The sequence below is a fragment of the Hyaena hyaena genome, unplaced genomic scaffold (assembly GCF_003009895.1).
Source record: "Hyaena hyaena isolate Hyena2069 unplaced genomic scaffold, ASM300989v1 scaffold_1799, whole genome shotgun sequence".
Taxonomy (NCBI): Eukaryota; Metazoa; Chordata; class Mammalia; order Carnivora; family Hyaenidae; genus Hyaena; species Hyaena hyaena.
In genome coordinates, this window is record NW_024082424.1 from 179380 (window position 1) to 195667 (window position 16288).

Consider the following 16288-nt stretch of genomic DNA (forward strand, 5'->3'; position numbering starts at 1 on the left):
ACTGGGCTCTAATTCAGGTTTCTTCCTGCCTGTGGTGACCGAGCTGATCAGTTTGGGCTAATCTGGGGAGAGAAGAGAACAGAGTTAAGGCATCTCTTTCTGACTCTTGCTTGCTGTGGCTTCGGGCCCTCCTTCAGTCTGGCCTGCAGTTCCCACCCACATTACCCCACTTGAGATGCCCCAGGGGGTTCTGACATTCCTTAAGTTAATTAGGAAGGTCCATCAATTTCAGTTTCACCCTGGGAGCCAGCCACTAACCTTATTTGCTCACAATCTTGCAAATCTCAGTTTTGCATACTGCATAAGAATGTGACAAATTTTAATGCAAAATCTTAGCTGGTTTAATGCTCCCACAAGCCCACCCCTGTTTTTTTCCTTCTGGGAGGTCTCCCCTATCCTAAGGTGGGTGTCATTCCCATATGTGTTTTGTATTTTCACTTCTTATGCACTTTTTTCTACAAACATTACTTAGTATCATTTTGTGTTTTTAAAGTTCCACATAAAGTGTGTCACACTGTACACTTATAAAATAAATTTAACATTTTTTGTATATTGAGTGTTATTAAACTTGTTCTCTTGAGGAATTTTAACCTAAGGCATTTTTAAACCAAAGAAAACACTCAATGAGAGAAAAAGTATGACATCAGGGGCGCCTGGGTGGTTCAGTCAATTAAGTGTCCGACTTTGGCTCAGGTCTTTCCTGGGAGCCGCACCGGCCTCCCTGGATTGCCGGAGGCCGCGCCGGCTCCAACAGGTCCAGGGGTCCCTGAAGGATGGACGGTGTCGGCGAAAGAGAGTGAGAGAGCCCCGAGATCCTTTCTGATCACCAGGCAGGCATCTCTGTCCTGTCAGTTTTGGTGTCTTTATTTATAGGTTAAATGATAACATGACATCAGAAAAAGGAATTTTTACAATGGATAGCTCTTTGTGATAAGATGCTTTGGAAAGTGTACAAAAGCAGGTTTTACAGAAATATTCTTGCAGAACTATTCCAAATTATAGTGAGGTTAAGTAAATCTTATAACTAGAGAATTAGGGTATTCTTAGTAAAAGACAGGATACATATTTGTTCTAAGTTAATAACGCTAAGGTTAGGTCATAGGTTAAGTGTATAGATGGGCTAAGAGTCATTCTGTCTGACTCTCAAATGTCTGTTTTTGAGTTGGTTAATAAGTTGTTTGTGGAAACCTATTTGATGCTGAATGTGTGAACACCATGGAGGCCCTAAATGTGTCAGCCTTTTGTTTGCGGGTAATGCTTTAGTTACTCTTATCTATCCTCATCCCAGCCACCTGTAAGGGAGGGTGTTTGCAGAAAGTAGGCCTTGGGGAAGGGACTGCCATACATCACCAATTAGGAGAAGGTGTAAGTATTAACTTAAATTCTGCCTTTATCAGCTCTTTGTCTCAGGGCCAGGCTCAGTTGTAATTCTTGTGTTCTTAACCCTCTAAGTCTTGGATCTGCAAGGCCCTTAGGAAGAGCCTTTTGACAATCATCCATAGAGCTTTGATCTAAAATCTCTCTTGTAAAGGCAGGAATATGCTTTTCCTTATGAGGTATCTGTGTTCAGAATATTGGTCTGATATGGAATATTGTGAGGCCTGGTCAATACCAGCACAACATGAGCCAGTAGTAGCAGGAGATACCAGTTTTCATTTCTCATGGCAGTAGCTGTGCAAACACTGCCATTTCCTTGCTGTGACTGCCATCCATAGAGGCCGGTGCGGCTCCTGGCACTGGATGACAGTCACAGCGAGGAAATGGCAGTGTTTGCACAGCTACTGCCATGAGAAACAAAGACTGGTTTCTCCTTCTGCTACTACTGGCTCATGTTGGAAATAAGCCTGCTGGTATTGACCAGGTCTCACAATATTCCAAATCAGACCAATATTCCCCACACAGATTCCTCATAAGGAAAAGCATATTCCTGCCTTTTCAAAAGAGATTTTAGATGAAAGCACTGTGGATGATTGTTAAAAGGCTCTTCCCATGGGCCTCGAAGATCCAAGACTTAGATAATAAAGGGGGTTAAGAACACAGGAGTTACAATTGAGCCTGCCCCGAGACAAAGAGCCTAATTTAGAGTTAAGGAACAGATAAGGGCAGAACTTAAGGCCTACTTTCCACAAACATCCTCTCTTACACTGGCTGCTGGGATGAGGATAGATAAGAGTAGCTAAACCATAACCCAAAAACAAAGGCCAACACATTTAGGGCCTCCATGGTGTTTATACATTCAGCATCAAGTCAAAAAGGTTTCCACAAACAACTTATTAACCAGCTCAAAAACATTCATCATATTGTGAGCCAGACAAAATGACTCCTAGCCTATCTATATACAACTTAACCTATGTCCTAATCCTAGCGTTATTAACTTAGAACAAATATGTATGTCATCCTGATTTTCACTAAGAACACCCTGTTATTTCCTTAGTTGTAGGATTTACTCAACCTCACTATGATTGGAATAGTTCTACAAGAATACTTCTGTAAAACCTGCTTCTGTACACTTTCCAAAGCATCTTATCACAAAGAGTTTTCCATTGTAAAAATTCCTTTTTCTGATCTTATGTTGTCGTTGGGCCTTTAAATAAAGACACCAAAACTGACAGAACAAAGATGTCTGCCTGGTGATCAGAAAGAATCTCGGGGCTCTCTCACTCTCTCTTGCGTCAGCACTGTCCATCCTTCAGGGACCCCTGGACCTGACCGGAGCTGGCCTCTGGCAGGTCATGTTCTCACAGTTCATGAGTTCAAGTCCTGTGTTGGGCTCTGTGTTGACAGCTCAGAGCCTGGAGCCTGCCTCAGATTCTGTGTCTCCCTCTCTCTCCCCCTGATCCTGCTCTGTCTCTCTCTGTTTTTCAAAAATAAATAAATGTTAAAAAAATATTTTTTTAAAAAAGAGAAAGTATGACATCTAACAAATGTAAAAGGGAAATGCAGGCCCATGACGGTAAGGGTAAAAACAGTTGCTATGTTTGAGAATTAAGCAGCGCTGGACCTAAAAGGTCATTAAATCTTATTTTGGACTCATCTCACCCAAGACGCCAGAAGGAGAGAAGACTAAGGAGAAGAAGGTGGCCCCTGTCCCTGCTGTCCTGAAGAAGCAGGAGGCCAAGAAGGTGGTTAGTCTCTTGTTTGAGAAAAGCTCCAAGAAATTTGGCATGGGCCAGGACATCCAGCCTACAAGAAACCTCACCCTCTTTGCCAAATGGCCCTGCTATATCCGGCTGCAGCACCAAAAGGCTCTTCCACATAAACATCTTAAAGTGTCTCTTGCTATTGACCAGTCCACCTAGGGCCTTGGCCTTGGACCACCAAACAGCTACTCAGCTTAAGCTGGCCCACAGATACAGACCACAGACAAAGCAAGAGAGGAAGAGAGATTGTTGGCTCATGGCAGAGAAAAAAGCTACCGGCAAAGGGGATGTCCCCACTGTGAGACATAAGCCCTCTGGCCCAATCAAAGGAGGGACACGGAGACTCGGAGACTCGGAGCACATTGAGGTAAGACTTTAATCAGTGTTTTTGCAAGAGTAGGTGTTAAATGGACAAGCACACAACAGGCAATTTATCTCATGGTGTGCAAGTCCCGCCCCCGATTCCTCATTGGCTGACCACATTCAAATGTACAAAAAGTACATTCCTGGAGGTGATGCAGAAACTTCAGTTCTTTGGCGCATGCTCATTGCAAAGCCTGGGAAATAATTCCGGGAAATGGAGCAGGGGAAGAAGAACCAAGAAGTGAAGTGTCTAAGGGCTTGGGACTCCATTGATGAGGGGGTTTAATACATATTTCCAACAGGTTGTAAACCTAATCTTAATGAGACAGCACTGCTTTTATTTGGTATTTCTGAAAATGAACTATCTCACTTACTTCTTATTTCACTAACAGGTTGCCTGTCTTTGAGTAGGGATTAATACCGCCACCACCTTGCTGGTAGTGATTTCACATGATGTGGATCCCGTTGAGCCTGTAGTTTTCCTTCCTGCACTGCGACGTAAGAAGGAGTCTCACTACTACATCATCAAGGGGAAATCAGACTGGCATGTCTGGTCCACAGGAAGACCTGCACCACTGTTGTCTTCACACAGGTTAACTCAGAAGACAAAGGAGCTCTGGCTAAGCTGGTGGAAGCCAGCATAGCCAATGACAATGACAGATATGATGAGATATGCCGTCATGGGGCAGGCGGCATCCTGAGTCCAAAGTTGGTGGCTCGCATCGCCACGCAGGCAAAGGCAAAGCCTAAACAGCTGACCACCAAACTGGGCTAAGCAGACACTGTTGAGTTTACTGTACATGAAAGTCATAAAAAGTTCTCTTGCCCAAAAACATCTTTTTATTTTTGGAACGAGATCAGGATTCACAAAAGGTCACTAGGCAGGTTATCCATTTGAATGGAAAGTAAACCAATTGACCTTCCATTGATTTTGGTGGCCGCAAGGAGTACTGCGTTGTGTGGCCCAGAACCTTTTAAGGCTTGAAATAGGGGCCAGAAGCAAAACAGAACAAAAAATATCCAGAATCTATCTAATCTAATGTGCTTTGCTTGGAGAATTAGTTTAAGGCCCCCTGTGTCTTTATCGTAATATATTTGTTGCATAACGTGGTTGTCCACACACCGTGAAATGATTTTAAAATTTGTAGCCATGATTTTAAGTAGGAAGAGGAATTACTTCCTTGTTTATTGGGGACAGCAACCAGCATCCAGGCTGACTAGAATGTCCAAGTGACTAATGAAACAATTGCTAACATTTCAAGTTTTCCATTAGATGCTTGTAACCTTTCCTATTGGGTTTAAAAAAGGAAATGTCTGGTTTGGAACATGGTATAAATAATATTATTCTGCAACAAGACATTGTTTGCTAAATCTATAGCTATGCTTCTTAAAAATCATTTAGAGAATTATATATCTATTATGGGAAAGCTGTACTTTTTCAAGCCCCTTTATTTTTCTTTTTTATTTTTTTTTATTTTTTTTATTTATTTCTAGGAGAGAGAGAGAGACAGCGTGAGCAGGGGAGGGTCAGAGAGAGAGGGAGTCACAGACTGAAACAGGCTCCAGGCTCTGAGCTGGCAGTCAGCACAGAGCCCGACGCGGGGCTCGAACCCACGAACCGCGAGATCATGACCTAAGTGAAAGTCGGACGCTTAACCGACTAAGCCACCCAGGCGCCCCAAGCCCCTTTATTTTTCTATATATCAAAATGAACTAAAAAACAAGTCAATTTCAGATACACTGAAGGACATTTTAAATTATTAAATTCATTTTTCAGTTTTTGAGAAGAGCTTGACTGTAAGCGCATGTTAGGGGTAAAATTAGAATTGAAGCTTTGATCATTAATCACACTCACTTCTACACCAACAGATTGTCTGACACTTAATTCACTTTACATATATGTTTAGACCACCTACTATGCCCTAGGTACTGTGCTAGGTGTGACCCAGCTCTGGACAGGCTTGCTAAGCCCTCAAGACCCAAACTTGGGTTCTCTCCTGAACAGATAAGAATCCTATGGAGTCACTGTACAAATCTGACCAGATTCCTTAACTCTGTAAGGTAGACCTTGTTGCTTTGGTCTAGCAATAATCCCTCAGCTCTGCTATTTCCTCTCACTGATGCTCTATCCACTGCCCCCTGCCTTGCTCCTTAACCGTAATTCCCTGCAAATTATGTTCATGTTCATTGTTGAACCCAATCTTTCCTCTACTACAAAACCCCATTGTACCAGTCCCCCTTAAAAATGTTTGCCTTACCATTTTTAACAAGTGTCATGAATACAATTAAAAAAAAAAAAAAAAGAACAAACAGGAGCTGAGCACACAAGGTAAAAGGAAAGAGCGTTCCTAGCCCTCATGAGGTTTATAGTCTAAACAATATATAAACAATCACATAAGAAAAATAAGATAAAAACACAGAGGGAGGCAAACTATAAGAGACTGTTAAATACAGAGAACAAACTAAAGATTGCTGGAGGGGAGGTGGGTGGGGAGATTGTCTAAATAGGTGATAGGCATTAAGGAGGGCACTTGTTGGGATGAGCACTGGGTGTTTTATGTAAGTTCTACTCCTGAAACCAATACTACACTGTATGTTAATTAACTTGAATTTAAATAAATAAATTAAAAAAAAAAAGAAATCAATGACCATTTTGCTTAGAGCTGTAAAATAAAAGTTCTGGGTGCAGAAACACCATATAGGAGGGAGCAGCTAACTTAGTTGAATGTGAGGAAGGGTGTTCCCGAGGAAGAACCATACTTCGCTAAGACATACAGGTGGGTAGGAGTGACCGAAGAGAGAAGGGCGCAGGAAAGTGAGCTTCAGGTAGAGGGTTCGACACATGTAGTCTCATGGGGAAGTAACAGGGTATGTTTGGAAGCTTAAAAAAGGAAGAATGGCCTGAGCTTAGCCAACAGGGGGACAGGTGAGTCACGTTAAGCTCTAGAAGCAGATAAGGGGAAAAAAATCACACAGGGCCCTTGCTGGCCATGTGAAGAATTTGAGGTCTTATCCTAAATTACCCAGAAGAGTGATACAATCAGATTTGCCCTTCAGGAAGATCATCTGCCTACAGGATGATCTCTGCAGAGAATGAATCAAGCAGGACAGCTGGAGGCAATGCGAGTCATTTGGTTAGAATGGCAATGACCAGGGAGACAAGGCTCACAGCAGAGAAGGGTGAGACAGTGGCTAGATTAAAATTCTAATTAGGGTACAGATCTTTCACCTCTTTGGTTAGTTCATTTCTAGGTATCTTATGGGTTTTGGTGCAATTGCAAATGGAATGGATTCCTTAATTTCTTTTTCTGCTGCTTCATTATTGCTGTATAGAAATGCAACAGATTTCTGTACATTGACTTTGTATCCTTGGATTTTACTGAATTCAATGATCAGTTCTAGTAGTTTTTTGGTGGAGTCTTTCAGGTTTTCTGTATATAGTATCATGTCATCTGCAAATAGTAACATTTTTATTTCTTCCTTGCCGATTTGGATGCCTTTTATTTCTTCTTGTTGTCTCATTGGCTAGGACATCTAGTAGAACATTAAATAACATTGGTGAGAGTGAACATCCCTGTCTTTTTCTTGACTGTAGAGGAAAATCTCAATTTTTCTCCATTGAGGATGACATTAGCTGTTTGGTTTTCATAGATGGTCTTTATTATATTGAGATTTGTTCCCTCTAAACCTGCTCTGTTGAGGACTTTTATCATGAACAGATGTTCTACTTTGGCAATACTTTTTTTGCAGCTATTCAAATGATCATATGGTTCTTATCCTTTTATTAATGTAGCATATGATGTTGATTGATTTATGAATATTGAACCAACCTGCAACCCAGGAATAAATCCCACTTGACTATGGTGAATTTTTTTTAATGTATTGTTAGATTCAGTTTGCTAGTATTTTGTTGAGAACTTTTGCATTCATATTCATCAGGGATATTGGCCTGTGGTTCTCTTTTTTTAGTGGAGTCTGTATCTGGTTTTGGTATCAGGTAATGCTGGCCTCATAGAGTGAATTTGGAAGTTTTCCTTCCTTTGCTATTTTTTGAAATAGTTTGGGATATAAAAATCCCAGAGGAGGGGCACCTGGATGGTTCAGTAGATTGAGCGCCCAACTTTGGCTCTGGTCATGATCTCATTGTTCATGGGTTCAAGCCCCGTGTTGGGCTCTGTGCTGACAGCTTGGAGCCTAGAACCTGCTAAGGATTCTGTGTGTGTCTCTCTCTGCCCCTTCCCTGCTCATGCTTTGTCTCTTTCTCTCTCAAAAATAAATAAACATTAAAAAAAAATTTTTTTCAATCCTGGAGGAGAAAATAAGTAGTAACATTTTTGACATTGGCCATAGCAACTTCTTTCTAGATGTGTCTCCTGAGTCAAGGAAAACAAAAGCAAAAATAAATAATTGGGACTTCATCAAAATAAAAATCTTCTGCATAGTGAAGAAAACAACCAACAAAACTAAAAGGCAGCCTGTGGAATGGGAGAAGATATTTGCAAATGGCATATATGATAAGGTTAGTATACAAAATATATAAACAATTTATAAACCTCAACACCCATCAAATGAATAATCCAATTAAAAACTTGGCAGAAGACATGAATAGACACTTTTCCAAACAAGACATCAAGATGGCCAACAGACACATGAAAAAATGCTCACCTTCACTCATCATTAGGGAAATAGAAATCAAAACCACAATGAGATATCATCTCACACCTGTCAGATGGCTAAAATCAAAAACACAAGAAACAGGTGTTGGGAAGGACTTGGAGAAAGGGGAACCCTCTTACCCACTGTTGGTGGGGATACAAACTGGTGAAGCCACTGTGGAAAACAGTATGGTGGTTCCTCAAAAAGTTAAAAATAGAACTACCTTACGATCCAGCAATTGCACTACTGGGTATTTACCCAAAGAATAAAGAAATATTAAGTCACAGGGATCCAAGCACCCCAATGTTTATAGTAGCCTTATCTACAATAGCCAAGATATGGAAACAGCCCAAGTGTCCAAACTGATGAATGGATAAAGATTGTGTGTGTGTGTGTGTGTGTGTGTGTGTGTGTGTGTGTGTGTGTACAATGCTTTGGATGGAGCTAGAGAGTATTATGCTGAAAGAAATCAGTCAGAGAAAGAAAAATGCCATATGATTTCACTCAGAGATGGAATTTAAGAAATAAGACAAACAAGCAAAAGGGGTGAGGGAGAGCGAGGGAGGCAAACCAAGAAACAGACTCCTAACTCTAGAGAACACACTGATGGCTACCAGAGAGGAGGTGGGTGGGCGATGGTTGACATAGGTGGTGGGGACTAAGGAGGGCACTTGTTGCAATGAGCACTGGGTGATGTATGGAAATGTTGAATCACTATACTGTACACCTGAAACTAATATTACACTCTATGTTAACTAACTGGAATGTAAATAACAACCTAAAAAATTGTAATTGGGAGGAAGGGCAACATAGTCATGACCACCCAGGGTCCCCACCAGGTAACTGACACAGGGGATGATGGTATTCAACCAGTGACCAAGGTTTACAAGGACATGGGGGTGGGGGGAGGGCAAGTGGATTTGGAGGAAGGTAGGCAGTGAGCCTTTTGGAATCCAACCAAGGCAAGAAACAAAGCCCAGAGATTGTGGGAGGGCTGATATCTGCCAGAGTCCAGCTCCAGCCGGGTCCAGGGGTCCCTGAAGGATGGACGGTGTCAGAGAGGGAGGAAGTGAGAGAGTTCCAAAATTCTTTCTGATCACCAGGCAGGCATCTCTGTCCTGTCAGGTTTGGTTCTTTATTTATAGGTCAAATGTTAACATGGCATCAGAAAATGGAATTTTTACAAAAGATAGTTCTCTGTGATAAGATGTTTTGGAAAATATACAGAAACAGGTTTTACAGAAGTATTCTTGCAGAACTGCCCCAATTATTAGTGGGGTTGAGTAAATAAGAAAATAACAGGGTGTTCACATTTTAATAACACTAAGATTAAGTCATAGGTTTGTAGATACTCTTATCCAATCTCATCACAGCTGCCAGTGTAAGGGAAGGTGTTTGTGGAATGTAGGCCTTAGGGAAGGGGCTGCTATATCGTCAGTTAGCAAAGGCATATGTGGTAACATATGTTCTGCCCTTATCTGTTCCTTCTCTTTAAGTTAGGCTCTTTGTCTCCGGGCAAGACTTGATTGTCCAGTTATATTCTTTATGACACCAGAGAGCCAACCATACCTTTAAAGAGTTTAGCTTATTTCCAATACATAGAATAGCTTCTTCGAGTGCATTTACCTTTGTGTCTAGTTTTATGATTTCTTGAATAGCTAGGACATGAGAGACGATTTTGGTTAGCTGGTTTACATGTTGGGTTGTATGAACCTCTTGGACTAATGCAATGGTAGAAACAGAATTATACATGTAAAGGTCAGTCTTTTATGCCTAGGGGTCATTAGACTGTTCATAGCTCAAGGGAAAGTATGGAGGGAAACAGGACCTGCTGGAGCCATGATGTCTGTTCCCATAATCAAAAGAAGAGGTTCCTACAATAAGTTCCTTCAGAAGGTGCAATCATCATACCAGGGCCAGAATAAGGGGACAAGTCACTCCCAATAAGGTACCTGGAGGGTCGGTGCTCAAGTAGGAATAATTGAGTGGGGGTGGATATCCATTGTCTTCTGATGTCAAGAGACTGTGCAAACTTGCTTTAACCTCACCAGGAGCTTTCTTGACTAGTGGGTTCAGAATGGTTCCCAACTGATATCCTATCCTATTTGTGGCCGCCTGATATGGGTGGCAGCAGCAGGCAGTGAACACAACCCAACGGGTCCTTCTCATGATGCCAGAGATAGGATCCTGGGCTGTGCTGTGCCTGGGGCCATGACCACCTCGGTGCCAGGGCTTCTTCCCCAGGTACCTGACAGTGGGCCAACGGCTGGTTCTTTTCTCTTACAGCACAGCATGTATTTTGCTGGTCTAGCTTGTTGACATGCAGGTGCTGTCGGGTCTCACCTGCTTTCAAGTTTGAAGGTGGAAATCTATTTTTTTTAAGGTGGAAATCTTAAGCCATGCAACAAAAGTATGGACAGCTAGAGAGCTAAAGAATGTCTGAGGGAGACAAGAATTGGAAAAAACAAAACCAAACCAAACCAGAGAGAGATTATGAGGGAAACACCATAGAACCTTATTTTCCAGAGATGACCTTTTTCTTTATTTTTTAATAGTTTATTGTCAAGTTGGTTTCCATATAACACCCAGTGCTCATCCCCACAAGTGCCCTCCTCCATGCCCATTAGCCCCCCTTCCCCTCCCCCCACCCCTATCAGTTCTCATTCTCTCCCACGGCCCTCTGTTAAGCTCCTCCTAATCCTCCTATATGTGTAAACATATGGTAGCGACTGTCCTTCTCTGCCTGACTTATTTCGCTCAGCATAACACCCTCAAGTTCCATCCATGTTGCTACATACGGCAAGTTTCATTCTTTCTCATTGCCATGTAGTATTCCATTGTATAGATAAACCACATCTTCTAGATCCATTCAGAGACGACCTTTTTCAAGTTTAAAATTCTTCGAAAAAAATGTGATTTGTTCAGCAGCTCGGAAAAAAGAAAGAACTAATCAGATACAACATCAGAGTCAGATTCCACCCTTGGGTTTCAGGTCATGGCTCACTGCCACTTCTTTGACCTTCCAGTCACTGTGCTCAGCGACACTGGCCTCCATGCATGTTCTTGCCTCAGGACCTTTGAATTTGCGGTTCCTTCGGCCTAGAGCTCTTTCTCCCTAGACAGCCACATGGCACACTCTCACCTCTGACAGGTCTTTGCTCAAATGTCTCCTTTTCAATGAGACTGTATCTTAAATGATGTGCACACGCTCTCCCTGCCCCACTTCTACAGCCCCATCCCACTTTTTCTCTCATAGCGTGATCACCGTCTTGCATGACTGTTTTCTTTGTTGGCTTGTCACCTGCCAAGATGCAATCTCTGGAAAAGGCAGTGGTTTTAGTTTTCTGTGTCTCCAGCTCTCAGAGCAGGGTCTCTCACAAAGTGAACGGTTAATAAGTACTTATGGGATAAATGAATCTTTTAAGGCTCAAGACACGGATGCAATAGCTTTATAAACAAAAGCCGGCTGCAGCTGGAGCTATACTCAGGATGAGATCCCTGAGACTCAGTTCAGAATTGTTGGGAGCGATTCTGAGCCCACTAGTCGAGAAAACTCCTGTTGAGGTTAAAGCAAGTTTGCACGGTCTCTTGCCAATCAGATGATGACCGATATCCACCCCCACTCAATTATTTCTGCTTCAGCACTGACCCCTAAGGTACCTTGTTGATCAATATCGGGAGTGACTTGTCCCCCTATTCTGGCCCTGGTATGATGATTGCACCTTGTGAAGGAACTTACTGTGGGAACTTCTTCTTTTGATTATGGGAACAGACATCGTGTCTCCAGAAGGTCCTGTTTCCCTCCATACTTTCCCTTGAGCTATGAACAGCCTAATGACCCCTAGGCATAAAAGACTGACCTTTACATGTACAATTCTGTTTCTACTGTTGCGTTAGTCCAAGATGTTCATACAGCTCAACATGTAAATCAACTAACCAAAAATGTCTCTCATGCCCTAGCTATTCTAGAAATCATAAAAGTAGACACAAAGGTAAATGCACTCAAAGAGGCTATTCTATGTATTGGAAATAAGCTAAACTCTTTAAAGGTATGGTTGGCTCTCTGGTGCAATAAAGCATATAACTGGAAAACCAAGTCTTGCCCGGAGACAAAGAGCCTAACTTAGAGAGAAGGAACAGATAAGGACAGAAGAGAAGTTAGTACATACACCTTTGCTAACTGATGGTGTATAGCAGCCCCTTCCCTAGGCCTACTTTCCACAAACACCTTCCCTTACCCTGGCAGCTGTGATGAGGATGGATAAGAGTATCTACAAACCTATGACTTAATCTTAGTGTTATTATAATGTGAACACCTTGTTATTTTCTTAGTTACTCAACTTCACTATAATTGGGGCAGTTCTGCAAGAAGACTTCTGTAAAACCCGTTTCTGTACATTTTCCAAAAACACCTTATCACAAAGAGCTATCCATTGTAAACATTCCATTTCCTGATGCCATGTTAACTTTTGACCTATAAATAAAGACACCCAAACCGACAGGACAGAGATGCCTGCCTGGTGATCAGAAAGGATCTCGGGGCTCTCTCACTCTCTTTCGCTGACACCGTCCATCCTTCAGGGACCCCTGGACCTGTCGGAGCCGGCGCGGCCTCCGACAATTTTGGACTTGTGCTTTTCCTAATCTCTTGAAATAGGCCTGGAGAGCAATGCACTTTCCTCTTAGGACTGCCTTTGCCGCATCCCATAGATTTTGGATTGTTGTGTTTTCATTTTCATTTGTTTCCATATATTTTTTAATTTCATCTCTAATTGCCTGATTGGCCCATTCCTTCTTTAGTAGGGTGGTCTTTAACCTCCATGTTTTTGGAGGTTTTCCAGACTTCTTCCTGTAATTGATTTCAAGTTTCAAAGCTTTATGATCTGACAGTGTGCGTGGTACAATCTTCATTCTTTTATATTTATTGAGGGATGCTTTATGTCCCAGTATGTGATCTATCTTGGAGAATGTGCCATGCGCACTTGAGAAGAAAGTAAATTCCCTGGCCTCAGGATGTAAAGTTCTAAATAGATCCGTCAGATCCATCTGGTCCAATGTGTTTTTCAAGTCCATTATTTCTTTAGTGATTTTCTGTCTAATTGACCTATCCATTGCTGTAAACAGAGTATTAAAGTCCCCTTCTATTAGCATTATCTTATCTATAAGCTTGTTCCTGTTTGTGATAATTGTTTTAGATATTTAGGTGTTCCCATATTCGGTGCATAGATATTTATGATAGTTAGTTCTTCCTGATGGATGGACCCTGTAATTATTATGTAGTGTAGGGCCCTTTTCACCCTCGCTGCTTTCAAAATTCTCTCCTTGTCCTTATATTTTGCCAGTATCACTATGATATGCCATGCAGAAGATCAATTCAAGGTACGTCTGAGGGGAGTCCTCTGAGCCTCTTGTATTTCTACATTTACTTCCTCCCCAGGTCGGGGAAGTTCTCTGCTATAATTTGTTCCAGGACTCCTTCAGCACCTTTCCCTCTCTCTTCCTCTTCTGGGATTCCGATGATACGGATATTGTTGCGTTTGACCGTATGGCTGAGCTCTCGAACTCTTCTTTCATGGTCCTGGATCAGTTTGTCTCTTTTTTTGTCAGCTTCTTGTTTTTCTATAATGGTGTCTTCTAAATCACTGATTCTCCTTTCTGCCTCTTCAATCCGTGCATTGGAGGCCTCTAATTTATTATGTATCTCATTATCGCATTTTTTAATTCTTCATGCCTATTTTTATTTTCCATTCTGTCTGTAGCCATAGTTCCTTTGATGTCCCCTATGCTTTTTTCAAGCCCAGCTATTAATTTTACCATTAATATTCTAAAATCTTGTTCAGTTATGCTTCTTATATCTGTTTTGAGCAGTTCATTAGCTGTCATTTCTTCTTGGAGTTTCTTTGGAGGAGAGCTCTTTCGTTTTGTCATTTTAGTTTTCTCTCCAGCTCTTGTTAGTTGTAATGACTTGTTATGCTCTCTGCACTTATGAGCGCTGCTGTATCCAAGAAGACTTTTTGGCTGTCCAGGGCCTATCCTTTCAGAGAGTGTTTTTTGAATGGTATCTCTTGGTCTCTCTTGTTGGGACCTCGGTTATTTTATTTTCCTATTCGTAGTGATATTTGGGACTCTCCGCCTTGTGTACTCTGGCTTGTTTCTTGAGGTAGCCATTAGAAGGCTTTCACAGTGGATTCTGCGTCCTTTTTCTCCCAATCTCTAAGGTTTTGTAAGGTTTCCAATGGCTTTAGATCTTTTCCGTGTGAGGTATGGGCGCGAGTGCAAGTATGGAGCTCCTTACTTCTCTGCCATCTTGCCCCTCCCCTGAGAAATAGTAAAAATTAGGTCATAAATAAACAACATAGAGACCAAGGAATCAATTAAACAGATCAATGAAACCAAGAGTTGGTTTTTTGAAAAAATAAACAAAATTGACAAACCTCTAGCCAGACTTATCAAAAAGAAAAGAGAGAGTACCCAAATAGACAAAATTATGAATGAAAATGGACTTATTACAACAAACCCCTCAGAAATACAAGCAATTATCAGGGAATACTATGAAAAATTATATGCCAATAAACCAGACAACTTAGAAGAAACGGACAAATTCCTAAACACACACTCACTACCAAAATTCACACGGGAAGAAATAGAAAATCTGAACAGACCCATAACGAGTGAAGAAGTCAAATCAGTTATCAAAAATCTCCCAACAAATAAGAGTCCAGGACAGATGGCTTCCCCAGGGAATTCTACCAGACGTTTAAAACAGAATTAATCCCAATTCTTCTCAAGCTATTCCAAAAAAAAAGAAATCGAAGGAAAACTCCTGGACTCATTTTATGAAGCCAGCATCACTCTGATTCCCAAGCCAGTCAGAGATCCAGCAAAAAAAGAGAACTACAGGCCAATATCCTTGATGAATACAGATGCAAAAATCCTCAACAAGATGCCTCATAAAATTAAATATGTGTTTGCCATATGACACAACATTTCCGCTCCTAAATATAAGAAATAAAATCATATGCCCATATAAAAATATAAACATGAATGTCCATAGAAGCAGTATTTGCAATATTCCCAGATTGGAGGCAACCCAGATGTCCATCAATTGATGAATGGATGAATGAACTTATGTAGAGCTCTACAGTGGAGAACTACTAAGAAATGGATTTAACACATAAGCAACATTGAGTATTGACGAATTCTCCAAAACATGATAAATGAAAGAAGTTATGTACAAAAGCCTAAATGCCACTGATAATGCCTATGGCTGATGTGGGCATAAGGTATTAAGAGCAAACAGGGAAATATTTTAAGGTTTTATACTGTTTTATACTTTAGTTGTGGCATTATTCATGTAATTGTATACATGTGCCAAAAATCATTGAATTATATATCTTATTTTTTATTAAATTGTATATTTTAAACTAGTGAATTTTATAGTGTTCAAATAATACTTTAAAAACCGAAAAAGAGAAAGAAAAGAAAAAGTGAATGAAGTGTTCAGAGAGAGATGTTACACAGAATCCATTCTACTAGAAATACCATTCAGCTTCCAGAAGGGGTGGTAAAGTTTTCAACCCCACGACCCAGGTTTTAAACTCCTTCGTGGCAACCACCCCTTGAAGTCTAATAGAATTTACTCCTGTCAGAATAATTGCTTTTATTGTGGTAAGAGTATGTGGTAACAGCATAAAATTAATCATCTTAACCATGGTTAAGTTTACTGTTCAGTGATAGTAAACACTTTCACTGTTGTGCAATCATCACCACCATCCATCCACAGAGCTCTGTAAATCTCAAATAAAAATGTATATCCATTAAACACTAAGTCCACATGCTTTCTTTTTTCCGTCCCTGGAAATCGCCATTTCCCACATTTCTGTGTCTATGAATTTGACTAATCTAGGCACTTCATATAAGTGGAGTCATAAAACATTTTTCTTTTTTTGACTGTCTTATTTTACTCAGCATAATTTCCCCAAGGTTTATTCCTGGTGTACCATGTGTCAGGATTTCATTCTTTTTAAAGGCTGAGTAATATTTCATTATAGGTGGATTTTATGCATTTGGTTTATGCATTTGTCTGTCCATGAACAGTTGTTGTTGCGGACGAAATGACACAAAGGACA

The 16288-nt window shown here is 41.0% G+C and overlaps 1 pseudogene; it reads left to right on the forward strand.

Annotated features, from left to right (window-relative positions):
- The first annotated feature begins 2947 nt into the window (after nt 1–2947).
- On the forward strand, nt 2948–4278 carry LOC120226662 (annotated as a pseudogene).
- The last annotated feature ends 12010 nt before the right edge of the window (nt 4279–16288 follow it).